The sequence below is a fragment of the Helobdella robusta genome (assembly GCF_000326865.2).
Source record: "Helobdella robusta unplaced genomic scaffold HELROscaffold_13, whole genome shotgun sequence".
NCBI classification, from domain to species: domain Eukaryota; kingdom Metazoa; phylum Annelida; class Clitellata; order Rhynchobdellida; family Glossiphoniidae; genus Helobdella; species Helobdella robusta.
The window spans coordinates 363,646-376,350 of NW_008703718.1; positions in this window are offsets into that span (position 1 = coordinate 363,646).

Below are 12,705 nucleotides of genomic sequence, written 5' to 3' on the forward strand. Positions count from 1 at the left end.
AGGAGGCACACAAATATGGACGGTCGTGATGCAAGCCGTTCATGTGGTGGTGACGATGATGAAGTGTGGCCGGCGAAATTGTGAATTATGTTGTGCTGATGGATAGGCAAGGAAGAAATATGAAAATTAAATTAAGAAAGATATTCCTATGCACGATCAGTATTCATGGCAGATATTCAACGCATATGCCTTGCCTTAGTTCAGTTTCGTTAACAAGTGATTATAAATTTGTTCGCCAGGGTTGAGTTGAAGGGGCATTGCTGAACAGGGCATTTGGCATGCCCAGAAATTTTTTTGACAATTAAAAATTTATTGAATGTATTGAACATGTAATTCATCCAACATATGAATGAATATATTAAAAAAATTATAAACACATTAGTTTTACACATAAGTTTTACACGTAAGAGTTAACCAATTGTTTTCCTATTGAGTGAGTATGTGTGTGTGTGTGGTTATGTTTGTGTGTGTTTATGTGTGTATCTCAGTTTGCACATAAAATTGAAAATATATCACTTACTCAGTCAAACCGTTTTGTATTCGAAATAAAGCATTGAGAGCATACTTACACGCATACACATATACAAGCCACACCGAACACAAACGCACGTAAACACTTGCATTCACACACACACACACACAAAACAAACACAAATAAACAAACCACACACATACACACACACACACACACAAACAAATACACACACATATGTAGATACACATACACATGTAGATACACACACACACACACATGTAGATACATATAACACACACACACACATGTACATATACATATCACATACATACACATATGTATACAAAATGTATACAATTCGACGCATGCCCTACGCTGTCTAATCTTTTCAATCTCATCTTGGTTATGTTACTTCTTTGAAGGCAGCGTTATTATTATCATTATTGTTGTTGTTGTTGTTGTTATCTATATTATTATCACTATGGCAATCTTTCAGTTATGACAATGATGAGTTCTGTCTGTAGTGATGATGATGATGACGACGATTACGATGATGACGATGATGGTGTTGACGAATATAATGACAACAAATATAAAAATGTTGATAACGATGATGATGATGATGTCGATAATGAATTTTATATTATTGATGATGATGATTAAAATGATTCAACTCCTAAGTGTTACCGAATTATCTAGTCGGTGGGAGTGTCAGATCTCACGCTGCTCTTACGCGATGCACTGTTTGAATACAGTCTGACGAGAAACTCCAAGACTGAGTTTTGTCATGCATGCGGATATGTCATACGCACATGATTGTCATGAGTTTCTGGCCAGAAACTCATGACAATCACGTGCGTAAGATGCGGTACTTGCAAGCGTGCTCACATAACGTGCATGTGCGTCATGCGGTGTGGATAGTGTACATATTTTTTGACACGAAAGTAAGACGGAGCTGCGTTATACAGAATAAAAAAGGTGATGCGGCGGGCCGCTGATGGCTCTGGTAGAAACAACTAAATGGTGATGACGGTGGTGATAATGAGGATGACGTGTCACTGATGATGAAGACGAGGATGACGTCATTGATTAGGTCAAAGGTGAAAACGATAATGACGACTGTGATTTCAATCAGAAAAGCTAAGGTGATTATCGCCATGACGATGACATTCCTGGTAACGATTTGTCCATTATGATGATGGTGACGATGATGACGAAGAAGATGATGAAGTTGAAGCTAATGATGAAAATGATGATGGTAATGATGATGGTGATGATGATGGTGACGATGGTGACTATTATATAGATGAATAAGGTCTGAGTTGTTGATAAGTTATTTCGCTGGTACATACCGAATCGACAATCGAAGGTTCACGATTATTTAAAAATTGATTATATTAATTTCATCGTAATATTGGGAACAAACTTGTACATTTTAAATACATAAGCAAAATAGTTTAAAAAACTTTCAAAATCGAGAGCGATTTCGAGTTAAATTCTGAAAAATTTTGTGAGAAATTTTCGTCTGCAATCGGCAAAAATAAAAAACTGCAGCTTAATTACACGAAGAAGCTGGGAGGAAAAAAGAAAATCCGACAGCAACCAAAAATTTTTTCATTTGTGACTTTCAATCGTCTGAAATAATTCAATCCAGGAGAACTTCCAAATTTTCCTCACGATAGCCTTGATCGACTAGTTGTCAGAAAAATAATCGGAGGAAATATTTTTTCAGAAGCACTGGTGGTGGTATCTTACGAAGTTTGAAGAATTCAATTGATTGCAATGCCTTCAAGTCTTAAAACTTCAGTGTTCAGTGATGAGCGCAATGAGAAATGACAAGATGTCGAGTGCATGGAAAACAATTTAATGCACACGGGTTGCATCGGATGTGAGGTATGTGATGTAAGCTATTTTTGAATTTGTACTCGTTTTACAGCTCCAAGTTTTAATGTGATAATAAGAGATTTTGATATGAATGGTAATTTTTCGTTTTTTGTTTTGATTGATTACTTACGAGGATTTGTTATTGCAGTTGAATTCCTATAATACGCAGCTTTGTGATCATCCTCATTGAAGTTATTGCTATCCACACCATCATATCATCATCACATCATCATCATGTCATCCTCATTGTAACAACAAATATCAACACACACACAGCTTCAACACGCATCACAACCTAACAACAAAACATAGACAAACAACAGTAACAAAAACAGACAATTGCAACAGCAACATCAAATAAAAAACCACAAACTTCTTCTTATTGACCACACACACACACACACACACACACACACACACACACACACACACACACACACACACACACACACACACACACACACACACACACACACACACACACGCACACACACACACTCGCACTCACAAACACACTCCAAAACATCAACAGCATCGCCAACATCAACAGCAGCAAGCGTTCAAAACATCAACAAACTGGTAATTGACATGAGACATCAAACCAAACCAATCGTTAACGCCAGATAAAACACTATGTTTAAATGTTTCATTGCTCTACTATATGCGGCATCTACTCTTTTCAATGCAAATAACATCTTACTACAAAGCAACCCACTACAAAATAATCTTTTAGTAGCCTAACCCTAACGTTTTATTACAAAATAACATGATACACTGAAATAACATTTCGTTATAAAATACCATGCCACAACATTCAATACTTGGTTGTCTTTACAATTGTTTACGTGTGTTGATAAAATAACGCTGGTGAATGTTAAACGTCAATTTCACAAGTTTACAAATGTTGGTTGGTAAAAAATATAAACTTGGAATTTTTATTATGCTAAATTATTTTCATTGATCCGTTAATTTAGACCATCTTTTTACTATCTTTAAAATTTTTTTTGAAAAGAGTAGCTGGATTGTTTTTTTCATCAACATTATCGTTAATATGTAGATGAGGTTTTTTAAATTTGTATACCTTTTCAAAATTTAAAAAAAGATCTTGACGGTTATAATAGAAGAAAATTTAAATTTGTAAACTTTCGGAATTACTTAACTTTCATTATAAAAAGTATTATCTACAAAAATATTTACACAATACTTTTAAAAAGAGACAACGTAACTGAATTTTCAGACTTTCATATTTTTCAGAAGGCTTATAGTTTTTGACCTAAATTATGGTATTTCCTTAAATTTGATCTCAGTCGCGAGTGGTTAAGGTGCCTGGCACTGATGTTGCAGTGAATAGGTTTGAGTACGAAAAATCCCCGCCTATCAAACGCTGTGTTTGGAGGCATGGTAACACTCGAGTAGATATACATGCTGTTTGTTTGTTGGTAATACCTCTGGAAAATAAATATACAAGAGAGAGATTGTAGCTGCAAGAATGACAATTTATTGCGCCAGACACGTTGAATAATATGATGGAATACTAAATTTCGTAAAAATAAATTCTTCAAATTACAAATTTATTTTTAAAACTTCACAAAAACATCCACCGATTCATTTATCAAAACGTTCATATTCCTTCATAAAACGTCCATCCATTGAACCGATTTTTTTTATTTCCGTCAGTTTAATTGAGAGGAGGTGTGTAGGAAGTGGAAAGATAATAGGATGGAGTTGAAGAAAATATGACGGGCGTTGAAATTTTGGAAATAATCATCGGAATAATAATGCTAATATTTGAAAAAAACCTTTTTTATATAAAATGTATTAAATTGAATAAATACGAAAAACCCCAAAATCAAATCAAACATTTATTGAAAGAATTAGGAGAATTAGAAACAACAACCGATCCATGCAGAAATTATGATCAACACAATTTCACAAGACGGTTGAAAAATATATGAAATGAAACAAAATTTTAAAAAGTAAAAAATTAAAAAAATATGCTGAAATAGTAAGTGAGAGAGTAAAAGAAAAAGAAAGAGAGAGAGAGAGAGAGAGAGAGAGAAAGAGAGATAGAGAAAAATGAGGGAGAAAAATGAGGGAACGATCTAACCGCTTACGAGATGAGATTGTACGTTTCGCCTGAAGAAACAATTTTAATAGTTTCAAATTCAAACATCAGTATTTCTAAGATATCTAAAATAATTTGAAAATATTTTAAAATATCGGAAAATATTTTTTTTATAAATTTCTCCATTTCATCACATTTCACACGTTTCATATTTTGTGGCTTTGCCTTAAACAAACCATCATTTTTATCCCATTTTTAATATGCAAACTTGCAATATTTTTTCATTTTAAATCTGCTCTCACCGGATTTTATTTTATTATTCAATATGTTTGTTTATTTTTGTAACAATTTGGCACTTACAATAATTTGTGATTTAAACGTTTCAAAGTTTTTTTTACGTAGCTATTACTAATTCAGTATTTTTACTACAATCGTCATGTTTTCTATATTTATTTTATTGAAAATTTTCGTCCACGTTTTTCATCATTATCAATCATCTGCATCTTCATCATCATCTTCATCATAATTACTGCACCTCGTCGTCATAATTTCAATCATCGCTATCATCATCATCGTCATCTTCACCATCATGGTCATCACTGGATAATTGTGACGGTTTCATCACGGTCCTCCTTTGATTGCACACCAATTATTTCAGTCCAAATCTTGTGTGTCCAACTCGCAGAAACAACGTGAGTCCACCCGAACCAAGGTCCCTTCATTCTCGTTAACGGTGTTAACCAAGGCTTTTTAAATAAATATCTTTATATGGTTTTTGTGACAATATTTTTTAATGTAATCTTTTTTTTATTACCCAAACTGCATCAAGCAGCTGAACGTTCAAACATGCCGCAAACCTTTATTGTGTTGTTGATTAGTACTGCGCTTCTATCGAGTGACCTTCTGAAATGCTGATTGTGCTTTGTCTGGTTCGGAAAATTATGTTTCAGTCAGCTTTTGCATTTGTATTAACTCTCAAATAAAACGACGCTACGTTTCAAAATGTTGCAAAATTTTGAGACACGAGCAAAGTAATCCAGAACCAATCGAATGGATGCCAAATGATATTGTACTTGTTTATACCACACAGAACAATGCTGTTTTTCTAAAACATATGTTGTGCAAAAAAGGTGTTCTGTTCGCTTAAGTTGGTACAAATAATGTTACTTGTTAGTACACATGATGTTTCTTGTTGCAAATATGATGCTGCAGGTTGCATGCATGATTTTGCTTTCTATGCATATATGATGTTGCTTGTTAGTACATGTGATGTTGCTGGTTGCATACAGGATGTTGCTTGTTGCACATGGACTAATCTAAATACATCATCAATCAACACGTCAAAACCCTTCATTCGTTCAATGGCACTCGCTCAACAACAAACGTGTCACTCAATTTTCTCTCTCTGCATCAACAAACAACAATTTTTTAATTAGTTTTTTGATATTTTTAGAAATTCTTTTAACAAAGCATTGCTGAGTTGCAAACATGCAAGCAAGCGTTAAACATATAAACATAAAAACATACAAACAAACATAAAACATACTAAAAACAAACAAATCACCAACAAAAACAAACAAACGGTGAACATTTGGTTTTCGAATAAAAGAAATACAAACAAACGAAAAAGTTGTCGAGATTAATTTTGCGACGGAGGCCGCCAACGTTCTGCAATTCGCATTTGCCACTCATGAATTATGCATCCAATTAAGGAAGTTGAGCACATGTAACAACATTTCATACAAAATAACATCGGCAACAATTAGAAAAAAAGCGAACACGGAGGAAAATAGTCATAGGCGCGAAATAATGAACAGCACGACACCTGCCACTCTTTAATTTACTTCCTCCTATATATCACCTTATAACTAATAAATGTGCTAATTACCAAAGCGATGTCAATGCTGATACTGCCGTATATTTGTTCGTCGGTCGGTGATGCTACCAAATATAATACTTTAGCGGTAGGGAATTTCCATTTAGAAGATAATTTGAAAATGACGCTGCGACATCGTAATAATAATTATAAAACTTTTAAATAATAACTCTCAAATCGGTTAAACAAATTACCAACAAAAGAAATAACAAAACAGCAACGTCAACAGACAGACATTTTTTTCGATAAGTGATAAAGACAATACAAGCAGCGTGAAAACCTCAACGCAAGGAGGAAAGAAGTAAGTGGACAGACAAAACGACGGAACATCTTGGAAGAGATTTTGTAAAAAAAAACCTGTTAAAAACTCACCGTAGCAGCATTGTCCAAACAAGCGCAGTCTTGCTAGTGTATAATGAAAATATTTATCACTCTCTAATTACCACTATCATCATCGTCGTCGTCATCATCTTCATCATTACCATCGTCATCATCATCATCTTCATCATTACCATCGTCATCATCATCATCATCTTCATCATCATCATCATCATAGTCGTCGTCGTCACCATTTATCATCATGGTCATCATAATAAATGTAGTCACCATTATAATTGTGGTCATCATCATAATAAGTGCGGTCAATACTTTCATGATCATCGTCGTCGTCATCTTCATCTTCTTCTTCATCGTCATCGTCATCACTGTCCTTTCTTTTCAACGCCTCCCCGTACCTCACGCTTATGAATATTTCATTATTTCTGCTATAACTATTCCGAATTTTATTATTCTGTTAATTATTATTGCTAATATAATAATAATAACATTGTTATTATTATGATTTCATGAATTTTTTTTCATTTATCACCTCTCGGTTTGAATATCAAGAAATTATTATTTGTTATCTATGTTATATTAACTGTTTTTGAAGTGATTTCTTTTCTGTGTTATTGCTGATATAATTTAAATAAGCATTTGTTTGAAATAATAATAACCAAAACTTATTACTTTTTATAATTGCTTATTATTTTTTCATGTTAGTAAAGTTTGGTATAGTTCTTCTTGCAATTATATTTCATTTGAAATTGGTTTTCGACAATAGCAGAAGTTTGTGTGTGTTGAAACGTCGAATAAACTCAATTAAAATGGCCTTAGGAAATCTACTGAATTTATTAAATTTTAATGATAAAAAGTTAATAAGAAACCTTGAAAGATTTATAATTTCAAAAAAATATATTATTTTTTCTGGAATCTTATTTAAAATATTGCAGTTAGTTGCATAGTAATTAGTTGCACAGTAGTTAGTCGTACTGTTGTTAGTTGCATTGTCACTGGATTCATTTTTGTTACAACCGAAAATAACAAGTTTATACAACTAACTAACTGGTTTTGGTTGTAGGAAGGTTTTAATGGCATCGCATTATTTTCAATTTCGTTATTTACTTGCTTTTTTTTGCTGTCTGAAGATTTTTGTATGCATTTTAGGTGACCAGAGTCTTCAGCATCTTCAGGCGAGCTTTTCATCTATTCAGCAGTTGCTAATAAATAAAAAATTTATTCGTTTTTGTTGTCGGCCTTATTTTTTGAGCGTTTTTAGCAAAAATGATATCATCATTGTCTTCTATAATGTTGTTTTGGTTTATTTTAGCTTCTTTACTCACAACAACTGAGATGTCAATTATCATCATCATCAACGGTTAAAGTGATTTTGCGATAGCAGTAAAAACTAATTACTATGTTGATTTAAATAGTGATGACAATCTTAGAACATATGAAACTTTGAACAAGCTAACGCCACATTGGCTGAATGAATTGTTTAAATTCAAATGAACACGAAACTTCTTCACGATTTCCCTTCAAGTTTTTTTGTTTTCTCTCTCTCTCTCTCTCTCTCTCTCTCTCTCTCTCTCTCTCTCGTTTTCACCCAAATCAGCTTGTTGAGAAGGAAATGTTAGAAGGCAGAAAGATAGATGTGTTGCTTGTTAGGTGGAAGCAATTATAATGCGAGATAATTATCGCAAGTAACTGCTTTGATGGCTTGGCTGGCTGGTTGCATTGTGAATGCTCTTGCATGTTGTTGTTGCTGTTGTCGTCTTTGTTGATATATTTTAGATTTATGAATTGTTTTCTTCTTACAGAGTAGTAATTTTTCTATTGAAAATTGTTGCTACAAAAAGCAAGCTTCAAAAATTATTGTCGTTGTAGCAAAATGTAGTGGTCGTAAAAGTTTGCGGGTTTTTCCACATTTTACGTTATTTAAATACAAAGTCAAGACATTATTGCGCGATGAAAATAGTCAGAATAAAGTTATATATATCATCATTGTTAAATTATTAATGTTGTTGTGTTAGCTATTGTACACGTTGTTTTATAATGAGAATACTGAAATCGTTGTGTTGTTTGATGCTTTGTGGTGTTGCGTTGGAAGATGTTGTATTGATGTGATGGTGTGTTGATGTGATGGTGTGTTGATGTGATGTTGTGTTGATGTGATGATGTGTTGATGTGATGTTGTGTTGATGTGATGGTGTGTTGATGTGATTAGATAAGGAATGATTATGTTGTGTTGTCAAATAAGAATGTTGATGTATGCGAAGCAGGCACTTCTATATTGCGTGATAGACTTTTTATTGCATCTGATAATGTTGTTTATGCGTTCACTCTTGTTGTCATGCTTGTTAATGTTATTTGTTCTGTTGGCTATTGTTGTCAACCAAACATTTTTTGCTTGCTTGTGTGTGATGTTGTCGTTGTTTGATGATGATGTTGTTGTTAATATGTTGTATGTGTGTGTGTATGTATGTATGTATGTGATGTGTGTGTTTATGGATGTATATGTGTGTGTGTATGGTGTAGCATGTTAAAACGTTGATATTTTGCATGTTGTTATGATGATGGTGTGTTGCATTTTGCAACTTTGAGACGAGACAGAGTCTTATTACCTTATTTTCAAACTTTCAAATGGCTTGAGGATTAATATCAATAATCCAGCCTATTGGTTTGTTGCATTCCGAATGTTTTTGTTGCTTGTTCAGCAGTTGCTGGTAAGCAGGATGACATATTTCTAATAAACAAGTAAAATTTATTATTTGAATGATACTTGAGTATTAATAATACTTAATATGCGCATGTACATATTTTTTATTCAAAAAATCCTTTTAATGTTTCGGAGCTTATAAAAAAATAAATTTAACTCGATGTCGAACCTGTCACAGAAGTGTGAAACATTTTCTTTTTGATCGTTTTCCAGTCGAATAAACTTATAACTATGTTACATTTTTTAAAATAGGAAGAATTAAATTTTTGATAATAATATGCTTGCAGGGAGTGTTCAGCAGTCAGGAACGTATGGAATAAACATTATTAATTAACATAATGGAAGATAAAAATTTATTCCGTAAAATTGAAAAATGGATGAATGGTAAGAAATTTTATTGTTGGAAAGTTGATGAAAAGTGAGGAAAAGAAATGATTCATAACAAGCTTGCATGCTAACTGGCTGTTTCGTACAGCGTGCTTCCAAAAATTGCACTTTAATTATCCAAATAGGAAACTTTTTACAGTTTTTCAAATTCTTCAGACGCCATGAATCCCTTTTTGCCTTAGAGGTGGAAACAAAAATTCTCATTGGAGAGATTTAAAAAAATCATTTTCGATTCAACGCCTGAAAGATTTCTAAATTCAATTTTTAATTTCTCTCTATAACAATTTCCAATTCATCTCAGTTTAAAAAACAGATCAATTATTTTATTCTCATCCTCTTAGTGGTCTTATAAATTTGGATTTGATATTCTGTTTAGGCGGATAGTGAAATCAGCTCCTACAAAATGTTTTTTTAGGAATTTTAAATTTAATTAAAAAGTTTCAGTAAATGGAAATGTACCCTTGCATCCGCTAATCGAGCCAATATTGCGTGTCATGTCGATAAATTTATTTATGTAGAACAATTAAAGAACTGTCTTTCATTCCAATAATGAACGCAATGAAGAATAATAAATTTTAAAATTTAGGATTGTTGAAAATAATTAGCCATTAGAGGAGCCAAAAAAACTTATTTTTCATAAAATAAATGGTTTAACTTTGTTTGAAATAAATTTCCATTTAAAAGTTTTTAGTGATGTAGAAACAATGGCTGTCCATAAAGTTTCGCTGAATAGATGTTGTTATAGCAAACAAACCATTAATTCAAATGATTTAAAAAAAATTTATCATTAAATAATTTTTTCAATTCTATTTACAATTTATTTATAAACACTGATAAAGTTTTTCCTTGTTGAACTTTATTTTAATTAGTTTGAATGCCAATTTCAGTGCATTCTATTCAGTTGAGTTCATAGAAACTATGAGGTTTGTGTATGTTTGAATTTGTTTGTCACAACCCAAACATGTGATGTGAGCGATGTGGAGCGAATTGTGTGACGAATGCAAGACAGGTGCTGCATTTAAAAACATTGCTTCCACGTAATGAGCTTTGTGTTCAATCAGAATGCATAACAAAACATTAGGAAACGAAATTAGCAATGTCATTCGTGATGCGGGCGTATGCAACCGACTAACTGAGAAATAAAGGCGTTTAAATTAATTTATGTGCTCTCGTGTTTTGGTGGTTACCAATATTTTATAACGAAGTTCATTTGTCCATCTTCAACATTTCATAATTATTCTTAAAACATTCAGGGTTCAAAGAAAATTCAATTATATCATGTTGGTGATACAAGTGTCAAACGACAAAAAACTAAAACGCATACATTAAAATAAGGTTGTCGGCACTGACATTAAACCTATGAACTATCAAATTTGAAATCATCAAATATAAATATAAATTTTAACAAATAATGAAAATTGAACAGACCAGTAACCGAGAGTTGTACAGGGGTGCCGACGATTTCGTTTCGTTTTGAGGTGGCCAGGGAGGTGAGGGAGCAACGGTAGATGCCACTGTCACTTAGTTGCACGTCGGAGAGTTCCAAGGTTTTCAGATCAGGCAGCATCTTCAGCCGGTCCTTTGTTTCGTGGTTATACATGCAGTCAGTTAAACATTAATTTGTTCAGCCAAGCATTAATGTGCACAACCTCAGACAGTAGCATAACCAGACTTATTTGGCGGGGCTTGGATTTTTTTACATAAAAAGTTTGAAGAATTCTTCATGCACGTGACAAATTATTTAAAAATGACTTTTCAAATATTAAAATCAACAATAACGTGAAAGGCTGCAACAACGTTGAATCTAAATTGTTAGATGAATTCTGTTGATTGATCTTAATCTAGACAAAAAGGTTTGTGGTCGGACTCCAACCTACACCACACCTCTGACATCATTATTGGAAAGGTCTACGTATAACTCAACTGATAACCAAATGTTAATAATCAATAACATACAAGCCGTGTTCTAATCTAATCTACAAATTCAATGAATAAAAGAATAAATGACTCTGTTATTTAAAATTTAATTGAAATTTTATAAAAATGTTGCAAGGCTTTTTGATACTTCAACCTAAATTCTATTTTCAAATATTTTCAACGCCAAGACAGGTTTGTTATAATTTTTTTTTAATTAAAATTTTCTGTTCGAGTCAGCCCGTTATTGTCAAAGTAGGTGATAGAAAAATCTCAACCTTGTCAGCGTAGAACTTGTATGTGTCAAACCATTTCACCCCCATCAACTTCTCACATTTCTAATTTTTCAACTTTTCAGTTTTTTATGCACTGCCTGACTATATAGCTCAACTAGACCATACACTGACCTATTAATTTTGCAGTTGAAACAAATGTACTACATGATGAACTGGCTTAAAAGTAAAAATTCATTTTAAAGGATTAGCACAATTTTAATTTTTATTCATAATGGCATGAAAAAGATAATTTTTTTTATCAGATGAATATTTCATTCCACGTTAGAGCATGGGTCAACAATCAGTAGATAATAATTCTTCTTTGGAATTTAATTTATAAAACTTTAAAGCTCTTGAAATGAAAAACTTTAAAAATTCAAAAAATTTGTTCAAATCTATGGTACATAAATTTAGGTACATAAATTTATAATTTAACTTATGTCTGTATATAAAAATATATTATTAATTATGATTATGATTATGAGGTTATTATTAAAAATTGAATTAATAACTATACGAGTTTGCGCTTTGATGTCGAGGGCATTTAAAGTTCTCAGCCATAGTGTTGTTTGAAATATTTACACTCTGCGTCATGATTAATGATTTTTGCTATGAAATTTATTTCATCTTTATTTACATTACCGAAACCTTTATAATGAACAAGGAAGAACTAATCAACATTGAGTGGAATTGAAATCTAAGATGAAAGTTAATGGGAGATAGATTCAAGCCTTTAAATAAAATCAGAGAAAGATCAGATGTCAACCGTCCCCATCATACTCAGATATGCGA